General features: G+C 39.5%; 1 long non-coding RNA gene across 2 annotated transcripts in view; it reads left to right on the forward strand.

The window, feature by feature from the left end:
* The window catches only part of LOC116550896, a 37,569-nt gene extending 27,274 nt beyond the window's left edge, over window positions 1–10,295 (forward strand). For both annotated transcript variants that reach the window (XR_004268617.1, XR_004268616.1), the window contains exons 3-4: window positions 4,644–4,868; window positions 9,912–10,295. This is a non-coding gene — a long non-coding RNA (uncharacterized LOC116550896). The remainder of the gene's footprint in view (window positions 1–4,643; window positions 4,869–9,911) is intronic.
* The last annotated feature ends 3,005 nt before the right edge of the window (window positions 10,296–13,300 follow it).

Here is a 13,300-nt window from a genome sequence, read left to right on the forward strand (position 1 = left end):
AATGAGATTGGTTGTGCAATGCTTAGTATTGAGAGTAGTCTGATAATAAAGGATCAAGAAATGTAGATTAATTCCCTCTTTTCTCTCCAGCAGATGCTACATTCATATAAAAACCAGGTCCCAGGGCACATTATCACAGTCTTTTCAGAGGAAGCCAGGCCAAGCCCTGGCTCTGAATACCTTGGGATCACCAGTGCCAGAGGAGAAGGTGGTCAGGTGAGCTTCTTCCTTAATGTAGTAACCTTGCTCTCTGGAGTGGTGTCTTATCTGAAATCACAACAACTCATTTTGCAGCCTCATAAATTCAAGGAACACTGCTAGATTTGCCTCTTCCTTTGTCCAAAGCCAAAGTTCATGTTGTATTTAATGAGGAGTAAAGTGGGACCAGGAATAAGCAACCTGCAAGATATATGTGTAACAACTAGTAGATACATTACAGTATAATTCTACTGTCTGGAGAAGAAAATAGCAGTAGGACCATGCCAGTCACCACAAAAGGAAAAGTAATTAAAGGCATTGACTAGAAAATGATTTCAATGTAATCAGGTTGCTCATGATGCACAGGGCAGAAACATTAATTTAAGGGACTTTTGTCCATTTCTGCTGGGTAGATGTCAAAGACAAAATACAATTAAAACAATGTAGGCAGCCTTTTATGATAGTTACATAGTCAACTCTAAATTACTTTTGAATGCATGCAGAGACAAGATTGAAGAGAAAGCTTGAAAATAGTTTGCATTAAGCGAGTAATTATTTAGTACCTACTATATACCTTGAGTAAGTTCTGGGTTAGAGCATACAAGGATGCTGAAGGAAAACCCCATGGAAGCTCCCAGCGGATGTCCTTGAGCTTACTTGCTGCCACAGTCAGAAGATGTTTGGGACCAGGGAAAACCCATGGACACCTGGGAGACACTGGTGAAAGTTTTTTTTTTGTAAGATGGAGTCTCATTCTGTTGTCCAGGTGGCATCTCCACTCTCTGCAACCTCCACCACCTGAGTTCAAGCAATTGCCCTGCCTCAGCCTCCCGAGTAGCTGGGATTACAGGTGCATGCCACCACACTGGCTAATATTTGTATTTTTAGTAGAGATGGGGTTTCATCATGTTGGTCAGGCTGGTCTTGAACTTCTGATCTCAAGTGATCTGCCTGCCTCAGCCTCCCAAAGTGCTGGGATTATAAAGGCATGAGCCATTGCGCCCAGCCTGGTGAAAGGTTTTGAATTGGTTTCAGACTAGAGGGTGATCTTTGTTTCTTTAAGGAGCTAACAAGGAAGCTCAAATACCCCTTATACCTGTGGCACAGTTTTAAGAAACACACTTTCAGGTAACTTTGAATTTAAAGGGCATATACAGAGTGTTTCCTTGAGCATTTTAGCCTTAATAAAGCCAGAGAATGTATTAATAGTTGATAAAGTATAGTGAAGGAAGAATATAACATTGATGATGACAATGATGACAGTGTGAACATAACAAGTTTCATTTATTGAGCTCTCATCACATGCCAGACATTTGGCTACATACATTTCTGAGAACAATTCATTCAATCCTTACAACACAGTTTTAGATTCTTGGACCCTCAGTGTCTTCAGCCATAACTTCTCCCTTAATTTCGTGTGATGGCTAATTTCATGTGTCAACTTGCCTGAGCTAAGGGATGCCCAGATAGCTGAGAAAATATTATTTCTGTGTTGTCTGTGAGGGGTTTCCCAAAGAAATTAACATTTGAATCAGTCAGTTAAAGAGTCACCCTCACCAATGTGGGCAGACATCACCCAATACTTTGAGGCTCTGAATAGAATGAAAAGGCAGAGGAAGGGCAAATTTGCTCTATTTGAGCTGGGAATCCACCTTCTTGTGTCTCAAGAACCAAGGACATCAGAGTTCCTGGTTCTTGCGGCTTTGGATGTAGCCTGATATACCATTGGCTTCTCTGGTTCTCAGGCCTGTGGACTTGGACTGAACTACACCACTGGCTTTTTTGCTTCTCCGGCTTGAAGATGGCATATGATGGGACTTTTTGACTTCCAGAGTTGCATGAGACAATTTCCATAATAAACCTCTCTCTGTCTCATATGTACGTATGTGTATATACATTCCATTTTCCTGTTTTTCTGGAGAACCCTGACTAATTAGACGCTTCATTAGACCTCTGTTTTCCCATCTGAAAAGTGAAGACAGTAATTTTTACCTCTAGAGTTGTTGCAAAGATTCCATGAGACAATGGATCCAAAGCCCATAGCACAGCATCTGTTACTGACTAAGCATTCACTAGAAACTGTATTTATGTTTGTGACTATTATAGGAAAATGTCTTTAGGTGTGTGTCCAAGGGCTGTATTCAGCTATGTCTCTCATGCCTCCCTGAAGGCTGTGGCATGGCCAGGTGGCTTCCAATCTGTACTCAATTGCTACTGTACAGACTTTGTTTATTAGTGGCAGTCCCTTAGGTACTAAGGCGAATAGGCCACTACTTAGAAGAATCTCATGTTTTGTGATCCCCACTAACGTTTACTACCCTATGAGAGTGGGTAATGCTTTGGGCCTGAGGGAAGCCCACAATGCTTTTAGAAGTCCCAGTATTCTGATACCTTTCCAGCCTTCTCCTGCTTTCACTGTTCTCAGCCCCTTGGCAACCCACATCCCCAAAACAAGTGGAGGGAAATTTTCTGATGCATTTCCGTATTAGTGTTTTCTGGAGAAACAGAACCAACAGGATGTATATATGTAGAAAGAGATTTATTTCAATAAATCAGTTCATGCAATTACGGAGGCTGAGTAGTCGCAATGTCTGCAGGGTGAGTTGGTAGGCTGGAGACCTAGGGGAGCTGATGATTTGGTTCCTGTCTGAATCTAAAGGCCTGAGAACGAGGAGAGCCTGTGTTGTGGCACCAATCCAAAGGCCGTCAGGCTCAAGACTCAGGAAGAGCCTGTGGCAGTGTGAATCTGAAGGCAGAAAAAAACCCATGTCAGTCAAAAGGCAATCAGGCAGGAGAGATTCCTTCCTACTTGGGGAAGAGTCAGCTTTTTTGTTCTATTTAGACCTTTAGTTGATTGGATGAGGCCCACTGACACTAGGGAGGGCAATTGCTTTACTTAGTCCATTGGTTTAAATGTTAATCTCATCCAAAGCACTTTCACAGAAACACCAGGAAAAATACTTAACAAAATAGCAAGTACCCCATGGCCCAGTCAGTTTGCCAAATAAAAGTAACCATCATAATTTTGGTTCTCATCAATCTTGAAGCCCCCTTCCTCATCCTCCAGTAAACTGGCATTTTGTCCAAAGCTTCTAAGTTATTTAAAGTTTTACACACCAGCGAGGGTGAGTTTTTAATCTAAGGGGTAGGAAGGGAAGAATAGGGTGAGGAGGGAATAGCAGAAGTAATTAGAAGTAATTGTCATAATTGCTTCTTGTTAAACCCAGCTAATTGGTAGAAAGTAACAAGGAGAAGGCCATCATGCAAATATATGGCCACTCTGTTCAGCTCCAGATGAAGATATCAGAGCAGAGAATGGGAACATTTCTATAAGCCAGTTACATGACGATCTTTTCATTATCCTTCCTTATCAGTAACCCTCGGCCTCTTGCAGCTTCAGACTTATACAATCTTGTTAATTTTTCCAACCTGCTCCAAATCCAATTCAATATATTCTGGGTCATGCCTGATCCTTAAGCTATGCTACTTCCTCTCTGTCTTCCAATGATTACCACCCTTTAATGCACGGTTCAAATTCTGTCTTCCCCCTGATGCATTCTGTGACTATTCCAGTCCTTAGTCTTCCATTTTCTCTGTATTCTTTTCTTCTTGCCTTTTTCTGTACACTGACAGCTGCCTATATGACCTATGTTACTAGTGGATGCTTTACCTGGTTATTTCCCCATCAGGAGAGTAAAAAACTTTACAACAAAGCTCTGTTTCTTGTGTACCTTCTTCAGCACCAAGAACAGTCCCAGGAATAGAGTGGCTAATAGATACTTATGAATAATGAGTGACTCTAACACGTAAGCCAAATCATATCATTCCTCTGGGAAAAACTCTCTAATGACTTCTCATCTTGTAAGAAGAGCTGAAGGTCTATAATAGACAACACAAGACAGCTTGATTGGATCCAGTGTCTCTTCTCTTCTTGTCTCCATAATTCTCCGTCTTGCTCACTGGAGCGTCACCTAAATTGTCTTCCAGGAAGACCTTTCAAGTGTAAGGGTTTCCAGGTACTGTAAAGGCAAATACAAATAAAAACAAGATGCTGGGCATGGTGGCTCATGCCTGTAATCCCAGCACTTTGGGAGGCTAAGGCTGGTGGATCACCTGAGGTCAGGAGTTCAAGACCAGCCTGGCCAACATGGGGAAACCCCATCTCTACTAAAAATACAAAAAATTAGCTGGGTGTGGTGGTGGGTGCCTGTAGTCCCAGCTACTTGGGAGGCTGAGGCAGGAGAATTGCCTGAACTCAGGAGGCGGAGGTTGCAGTGAGTGGAGATCCTGCCATTGCACTCCAGCCTGGGCAACAAGAGCAAGATTCCATCTCCAAAAAAAAAAAAAAAAAAAAAAAAAAAAAAAGAAGCGTCAAAGATACCTCCTTTTTCTTAGAGCATTTACTTTAGAAAACTTGCCATTGTAAATTCTCTGTTACTTTGCAGGTGTCTTAATCTCAAACTACCTTCTATTATTGGGATATAAGAAGTTTATTGTTTCCTTTGAATAAAGCCAATTGGAAAACACAGATGGTCACTGCAATTACCCAATGAATCTAGGATGAGCCGCATGTGACAAACGGTGCTGCCAAGTCTCTTATGGAGGCATAGGTGTTGTTTATCTTGAGAACATGTATGTAACGGGCTGTATCTGCTTGGCTATATAAAAAGGTGAGACTTCTTTCTGTCTTCACAATTTCTCCGTGGGTCACCTGAGATGTTCACCACATTCTGATTCAATGTTTATTCAATAATGAAATTGTTTTCTTCCACTTCTTCCTCTGAGGGAAGTTTTCTGGGCTTCATTCTTCAAAAAAGAAAATATCATATTTAAGTACTTTTAATTTTACATATATTTATAAGTTATAGTTTAAGTTTTCCTTAGAGAACAGGAGATGGAAAAAACCTCTTTGCTGATTGTGTTAGGAATTTAGTGAGGCAGAGAGGGCTGCCTGCCTGCCTGTGGCTGTGGAGTCAGATGGGTAGAGCCGATACTCAGATGTTAATCTCTTTAGGAGAGTACTTTTTAAAAAGAAGAAGATTACAAAGATGAAAAATATGGTACTACTTTGCAAAAATCACACCCACAACTCTTGCCCCTAATGGTATTTCCTATGTGAACACTGCATAAAGAAAAAAGTCTAGCAGTCAGATCTAAGAGCCATCAAAAGTTTCATAAACAGCGTTGAATAAAAGGGTAGTAACGTGTAATGAAACAAAATTTTGCCATTTGTTTTTTTTCTCTCTCTTAAAAAATAAATGTGACCCTGTTGTGCTGTTAGCTCCATTTTGTTGGATTTATACAGTAGGTGTTCTTCTTCTATTACTTCACTAACTTAAATAGCAAAGATAAAGGGGCAGAAGTCATGGGATTGGGAAGGGCAGTTCATATTTACAGTTGTACCTCTAGATCTGAGCATAGCCCCTGGGATGCATTAGTTGGACATTAAATATTTGTGAAATGAATACATTAAGAATCAGATATTGTGAAGGGGCTGTAATGAAAAAACAATTTTAGGTGACAAAATTGGAGCTGATTGCTGCTCTGATGTCTGATTATAGAGCTTTAACTATGATGGTCAAAGCAAGAGGGCTTTGAAGACAGCCTAATCATCCTGTGGAATCCAAACTGCACAGAAATCCAATGAAAATAGCTTTAATTAGTGTCAGGAATTGTCCTATAGCTTTAGGAAGAATGAGATGCTTTCCATGCAATTAAATCTACACCATGAGAAGGCTTAACATGAAAGCTGTATTTTTTTTTTTTTTTTTTGAGATGGGGTCTCACTTTGTTGCCTAGGCTGGGTGCAGTGGCATGATCTCAGCTCACTGTCACCTTTTCTATTTTATTGTGGTAAGAACACTTGACATGAACTCTACCCTCCTAACAACTTTCTGAGTCAGCAATACATTATTGTCAACTACAGGTGCCACACTGCATAGCTGACCTCTAGCGCCTGATCACCTTGCTTGACTGAAACTTTATGCCCCTTGGTCAGTAACTCCCCATTTCCCACTTCAAGCCATTCTCCTGCCTCAGCCTTCCGAGTGTGTGGGATTACAGGTGCCTGCCACTGCGCCCAGCTAATTTTTTTATTTTTAGTAGGGACTGGGTTTCACTGTGTTGGCCAGGCTGGTCTGGAACTCCTGACCTTGTGATCCACCCGCCTCAGCCTCCCAAAGTGCTGGGATTACAAGTGTGAGCCTCCGCACCCAGCCCAACTCTTTTATTTCAATAAACTAATTTTAATAGTAGAGTAACTTTGGTTTTAAAAAATTTTTTTTCTATTTTATTGTGATAAGAACATTTGACATGAGATCTACCCTCCTAACAACTTTCTGAGTCAACAATACATTATTGTCAACTACAGGTACCACACTGTGTAGCTGATCTCTAGAGCCTGTTCACCTTGCTTGACTGAAACTTCATGCCCCTTGGTCAGTAACTCCCCATTTCCCCCTTCACCCAGCCCCCAGTAACTGACATTCTACTCTTTGATTCTACAAATTTGACTCTTTTAGATACCTCATATAAAGTGAAATTGTGCAATATTTGTATTTCTGTGGCTGGTATGTTTCACTTGGCTTCATTTCTATTGATTCGTTTCACAGAACGAGACCCAAGCTTCCAGGGTTGTGTGTGTGCATTCGCTGTTGAATATTCTGTGCTCATGAGAATGCCCGGCACGTATAAGGCAGACAAGAATATTTGTGGATTAAGAAACTTGCCTATTGGTGTTGTAATATAAAATCAGTTTTAATCTGTCTGGTGATTATCTAAAATGTCATCTAATTTTGGGATAATGGTGTTCTTTTATAGCTCTCCACCCTCTTCTCGCCCCATTTCCTCTTATACACACACGTACACACTCTGGTCAAACATCTCTCACCTTAGGTGTAATTTATTTTTGTCCCAGCAGCTGACAAAAAACCTCAACAGTGGCACTTCGTATATATACCCTTAGAGAGTCAAGCAGAGTGCTTTGCATTTTGTCAAGAAACATAGATGAAAAATTATTTGCTTTTAAGGCAAGCTACAGAGTGGGAAACAAAATTTGCCACATAACTTGCACACTTGGACTTCACCATAAACAACCTAATGTCTATCAACATTATAATGGAAAAATAAATTGCAGCATATTCTTACAGTGGAATATAATACAGCAATGAAAATGGCCAAACTGGCGCTATAGGCAACAACCTGGCTGAACCTCACAATCATAATGTGGAGTGAAAGACCCCAGGCATAATAGAATAAACACAGTATGAGCCCATTTATTTAAGTTTTTGGAGAAGAAAAATAAATTATAGGGTTAGAAGTCAGGATAGTAGTTACTTTTGGGAAGATAGTATTCATGGGGAGGCTTGAGGGTGGCTTCTGAGGTGCTGGCAATTTTCCATGTTTTGATTTGGGGGTGGTTATATGGAGGCTCTTTCTAAGTTATTAAACTTATGTTGTGTGTATTTTTCAGCATGTTTGTTATGTTCCAATTTAAAATAGTTTAAAAATTGACAATATTCCATGATTTGAAAAGTGCCATCTAGGAGCAGATAATTCAGATGGTTCAAACTTTTTTTGAGGACCTACTATGTATTCCATGCTGGTGGCTAGGACATATGGAGATTTTAAATGAATAAACACATTGCTTTTGGTGTCAAGAAACTCAAAATACAACATCCCTTAATAGAGGCATAGGTGGAGAAGGGAGGTCTGAGAAGGCGTGGTGAGTTTCTGTTTCAAAATTTAGGAGATCAGGGAAATTTCTCCTAATGTGTCTAAGCCCCAACTTTAGGATATATACATGTCATTAATATTATTAGTCACAAATCTAATCATATCTGAAAGAATAAGACCTAAAAACAGTTAAACAGTAACCACAAAGAAAATCAAGTAAAAAACATGAATTAAGAAACTTGCTTACCTGTGGGTTTCTCTCTTTGGCTTATGTAGGAAGGGCATTTTGCTCAACGGACCCTGAGTATATTTGCGGAGTGTGCTGTGGGTGATATGAGAAGGAGATGTCTATGATGAATAGAGAAAACAAATCCAGCTCAATTTTGACGAAACTTCAAAGGGAATTTTGATGCCTAATAATTCTTCTAGATGATTTTTGAAAATTATATAACAGGCTAAATTATTCTTTGGAAATAGTGAGAAAATGTTATGCTGATAGGAAGATGCAAATATACTAACAAAAATGTTGTTTGCCATTCCTTTAATTAATTGATCTATTCTATTAAAATGCTTTGGGTAAGTAAATATATACAGTTAATAATATTGTTTGTGTTTCTCAAAGATATTTTAGTTAGGCAACAGTATTCTTGATTTTGTATGAAGTCTTCAGCATTTCAATAGCGTTGTCTGATGTGCTTGGGATAGCTGATAGATATCAAACATTCCTCATGCAAATGAATATGTCTGAAAAATGTATATGGAAAAACAATGACTTGAGAACTGAGAGTTACTCATGAGGGTGATAAACAGTGATCAGCACAAATCTTTGCCAGGCAGTTGCTTTTATAACCCCATTGGCAGCTAGTACCTTCTATTTGACAGAAATAATATACCACATATGAACCTCTCGGTAAATTCAACTTTCCCCAAATGCCTGCTGAGATTTATCTTGCACAGAATGGATTAAACTTTCAAGGCTTAGAAAAAAAAATGTACATTCATCCTCAACTCACCAGCTAAATAGAAAGCCAAGCTCATGTCTTACATGAAAGGAAGCCTTTAAGAATCATTCTGATGACAGAGAGAGAGATGACATTCTATACCACCCATGATGCCAGGTCCAGAGGCTTTAAAAACACTTGCTTGCGCTGGAACCTAATTAGCACTAATCCTGTGTGGCAAAATAAGCTGGGGTATCATGAGGCTTAGAATATTTGTTAAGAATAATTTTTCATTGTTTAAAATTAGTATTTTTTTATTTTATTTTATTTTTTGAGAGAGATCTTACTCTGTCACTTAGGCTGGAGTGCAGTAGCATGATCTTGGCTCACTGCAACCTCTGCCTCCTGGGCTCAAGTGACTCTCATGCCTCAGCCTCCCGAGTAGCTGGGGCTATAGGCACATACCACCATGCTCGGCTAATTTTTGTATTTTTGGGAGAGACAGGGTTTCACCTTGTTGCCTAGACTGGTCTTGAACCCCTGATCTCAAGCAATTCACCTGCTTCAGCCTCAAAAAATGCTAGGATTATAGGTGTGAGCCACTGTACCCAGCCAAAATTAGTATTTTTTTAAATGAAACTTTGGGTGACTACTATCTGGAAGGCGCTTGGAAGTAGTAAAACAAAACAAAATTTCTGTGCATTTTATAAATGCCCCTGTTTTTTTGGCTATTTTCTTATCTATTATTAGTTGTCTATAAATGATAAATATCTGTAAATAAAGAAGTAAGCTTTTGCTAGTTCCTCTATAATGTCTAATTTGTTTTGTAGGTAATTTGAAAGAGTTGAATCTCAGTTGACTTTAGATCAAGAAATATTTGAGTTTATGAGTTGGAATAATGTTTTGGTATTAGTCAGGATAATATAGCCTATGCTGCAGTAACAAGAAGACCCTCAAATCTTAGGCTTAGTCCAATAAAGTTATTTATGACTCTTGTCTAAGTCTTACTCAGTGAGTCAGTTCTCCTTGGAGCTCTCCTATAGTGACTCCGGGATCTGGGCTGCTATGTCTTATACCTCTGTTATCTCGTTGTTCCAGCTACACCTAAAAGGAGAGAACAGAACATGGAGAAAACATACCTGCCTTTGACTGCTCTGGATGAGATGAAACACATCAGTTCTGCTCCCATTCTCATTGGCAAGTATTCAATCTTACGTCTCTGTGTGCCCCAAAAGGGGAGAATTGGTGGTCCTTCCATAGTTACTTTTCTCAACCAGAACTGGATTGTTTTGCCTATCTTAGGGACCCCTTGCTCCATTGCTCTTTGAAATTTATTGTAGCTCAAGCACACATATGATAGAGATGTGGAAAGATCAGGTGTAAATTTTCCACACTTGACATAGAAACTTTTTCTAGGCTGACACACCTTTTTGTCACTCTAAATGGTATGAGCTGCTTTATTGGAACTCCAAGTCTTTTTTTTTTTTTTTTTGGGACGGAGTCTTCCTCTGTCACCAGGCTGAAGTGCAGTGATGCAACCTTGGCTCACTTCAATCTCTGCATCCCAGTTCAAGTGATTCTCCTGTCTCAGCCTTCCGAGTAGCTGGGATTACAGGCATGCACCACCATGCCAGACTAAATTTTGTGTTTTTAGTAGAGACAAGGTTTCACTATGTTGGCCAGGATGGTCTCAATCTCCTAACCTTGTGATCTGCCTGCCTTGGACTCCCAAAGTGCTGGAATTACAGGTGTGAGCAACTGTGCTCAGCCTGGAACTCCAAGGCTTAAATAAATATCCAAATTCATATATCTATGTACCTTCATATCATTATATGTTATAGGTATTAAATCTACAAAATATTTAAATTTTAAATCTTATAAACATAACAAAGAGATGTTTATGTTTTCAATATCTTGGGTTTTTAAAAATAAATATATAGAGAGAGCACTGAATCCCTCATTAAATGGATGAATTTCTTCAGGAGTAGCCTTGCCAAATGGTTTTGGGTACATAAAGGTAGGAACTGAAGCTTATCTAATAATTATCAATTTATTTCTTTAGTCAGCACCTTGCTTGGGGTCTTCCTATGTCTTAGCAATTATGATTAAAAGCATTCAAAGACGTATAATAGCACAAAGTCTCTTTTTTTCCTTATTCCCATGTCTATCTATGCAGCTAAGTCTGTACCATCCTCTTTCTCCACCCGGCGTTAACCATCTGTGCGCGCGCGCGCATGCGCGCGCACGCACACACACACACACACACACACACACACTCACACACACACACACACACACACACTCCACTTACATAATAGCATTTTGACAGATTAGGACTTTAACTGAAGTTTCAGGGTGGGAGGGGCACAGAGTGATGGAAAAATGATCAGATAAGGTCAATACCTCCACCATCTTGTCTTGGAGCCGATTCCTACCAGCCTAGCTTTGCCCAAACTCATACATTCATTATGTGGATCTTTAAGTAAGTGATTCTGTTTCTGGATCTCATTGGGAAAAATGCCTTTCTGCTCTTTTCCTTAGGACTCCTGAAATTTTGGAAAACAGATTTTTCTCCATTTTGTCGTACTTTATATCTTTCATGCTTCCTAATAAGCTTTCAGGTGATTTACAGTAAAACAAAGTATCACATTAAAACCATCAAGCATTAGAGACAAAGGACAAGAAGCCAACTCTGCCAGATAACCCAGGCTAAGGGAAAACTGCAATTCAGTTTAAAAAACCCTAGCTCCAAGCTTCCTGGATGCCAAGGTCATGAAGGAAACTCATTCATCTTGATTTTACTTGATTGCTTGCTTTTTTTGTTTGTTTGTTTGCTATGACTCTTCTTAATTTCGGCTGTGTTACCCAATGTTTGGCCCAGCTTTGTGTCACTTATCTCTTTAATGTACATTGCTTCTGTGCTTTTGTTCGTTGACCCAAGTCAGTTTGGGTAAATTCATTAATACCATCTCATTGGCCCAAGTCACTGAAAGAAACACTGACAAAACAGGGCAAAATATAGCTTTACAGTATGTTTTCAGAATAACTTTCAATGTTATTCATTCATTCATCCTTTCACATATTTGCAAACACTGGCATGTCTTGGGCACTGCACAAAGTATATGGGAAGTGGTAGTTGGTACCCCTGCTCCTAAGTAGATTGTAATCTACAGAAGGTGAAGCTTGAGAAGTTTAGCAATTTAACCTGACTTTAAACAGAGACCCAGTCAAATTACAGAGCTGGAATTTGAAACCAAATCAGTCTTCACCGAAACCCATGTTGTTAGTTTTTATCCTCTACTTTCTTTGTGATAGGTGGAATTTCTGCAGTGGCCTCCACAAAAATGCCCTGCCCTGATTCCTGGGAACTGGGAATAGGATGAGATAGCACTCTCATGACTGTGTTAGGTTACATGGTACACTTGACCTTGCAATGATCCGGCTAGGTCTGATCTAATCACATGAGTTCTTAAAAGCAGAGAATTTTCTCTACTGATAGCAGAAGAAGTCAGAGATTCGAAGCATGAAGGAGATTCAACACATTGTTGCTGACTTTGACGATGAAATGGCCCCATATGAAGGGATGCAGGTGCTGCTTAGAAGCAGAGAGATGCTCCTACCTAACAGCCAGCAAGTAAATGGGGACTGCAGACCTACATCCACAAAGAGCTGAATTCTGTCAACAAATTGAACGAGCTTAGAATTAGATTCTTCTCCAGAACCTCCAGATAAAAGCCCAGCCTGGCTGATGCCTTGACTTTGGTTTTGTGAAATCATAAGTAGAGAACCCAGCCAGGCTTACTGAATTTCTGACCTACAGAGCCGTGAGATAAGAAAATGTGTTGTTTTAAGCTGCTAAATTTTGAGTAATTTCTTTTACAGCAATAGAAATCTAATATGTCCTCTCAGATTAAAAAGAAACCACCAGTTCCCTCTCATTGGGCAATTAATGAATCAAAATAGCTGGATTTCTTATCTTCTACCCATTTCCCCCAGATATTCCTAGGGTTACCATGAGAAAATTCCATGGGATCCAATTTCAACTGCACTTCTGATTCACTGTTTGAATGACCCTTCAAGCTCAGTCAGGTATTCTAGTAACCATTTCTCTTTGGGGAGTCAGGAATGGTCATTGACCAGTTGGGAAACCAAAGCTCAGAGGAAACTTACGTAAGGTCATGTAGAAAATTGGAGGTAGACCTGGGTTGTTTAAATGTTTTTTATTTATTTTAAAATATCTTCTTTGTTTAGGAAGCAGAGGACTACTCTTTTGCGCAAGATAATTCTGAAGGTAAATTTAATGTCTCATGCAGTTGTGACACTTATGTAGGGAAATATTTTATAGTTTGCATTTCTACTCTCGTTTTTGGGCATATTTTAGTATCAGAGCCTCTTGGGTTTTGCCAGTGAAACATCTTTTTGTGACCTCAATTATATGCTGTTGATTTGTTTAAGCCATGCTATTTCCACCTCAGTAGTGATCTAAC

The sequence above is a fragment of the Sapajus apella genome, unplaced genomic scaffold (assembly GCF_009761245.1).
Source record: "Sapajus apella isolate SASKATOON/1434 unplaced genomic scaffold, GSC_monkey_1.0 scaffold8, whole genome shotgun sequence".
In the NCBI taxonomy this organism is placed as follows: Eukaryota; Metazoa; Chordata; class Mammalia; order Primates; family Cebidae; genus Sapajus; species Sapajus apella.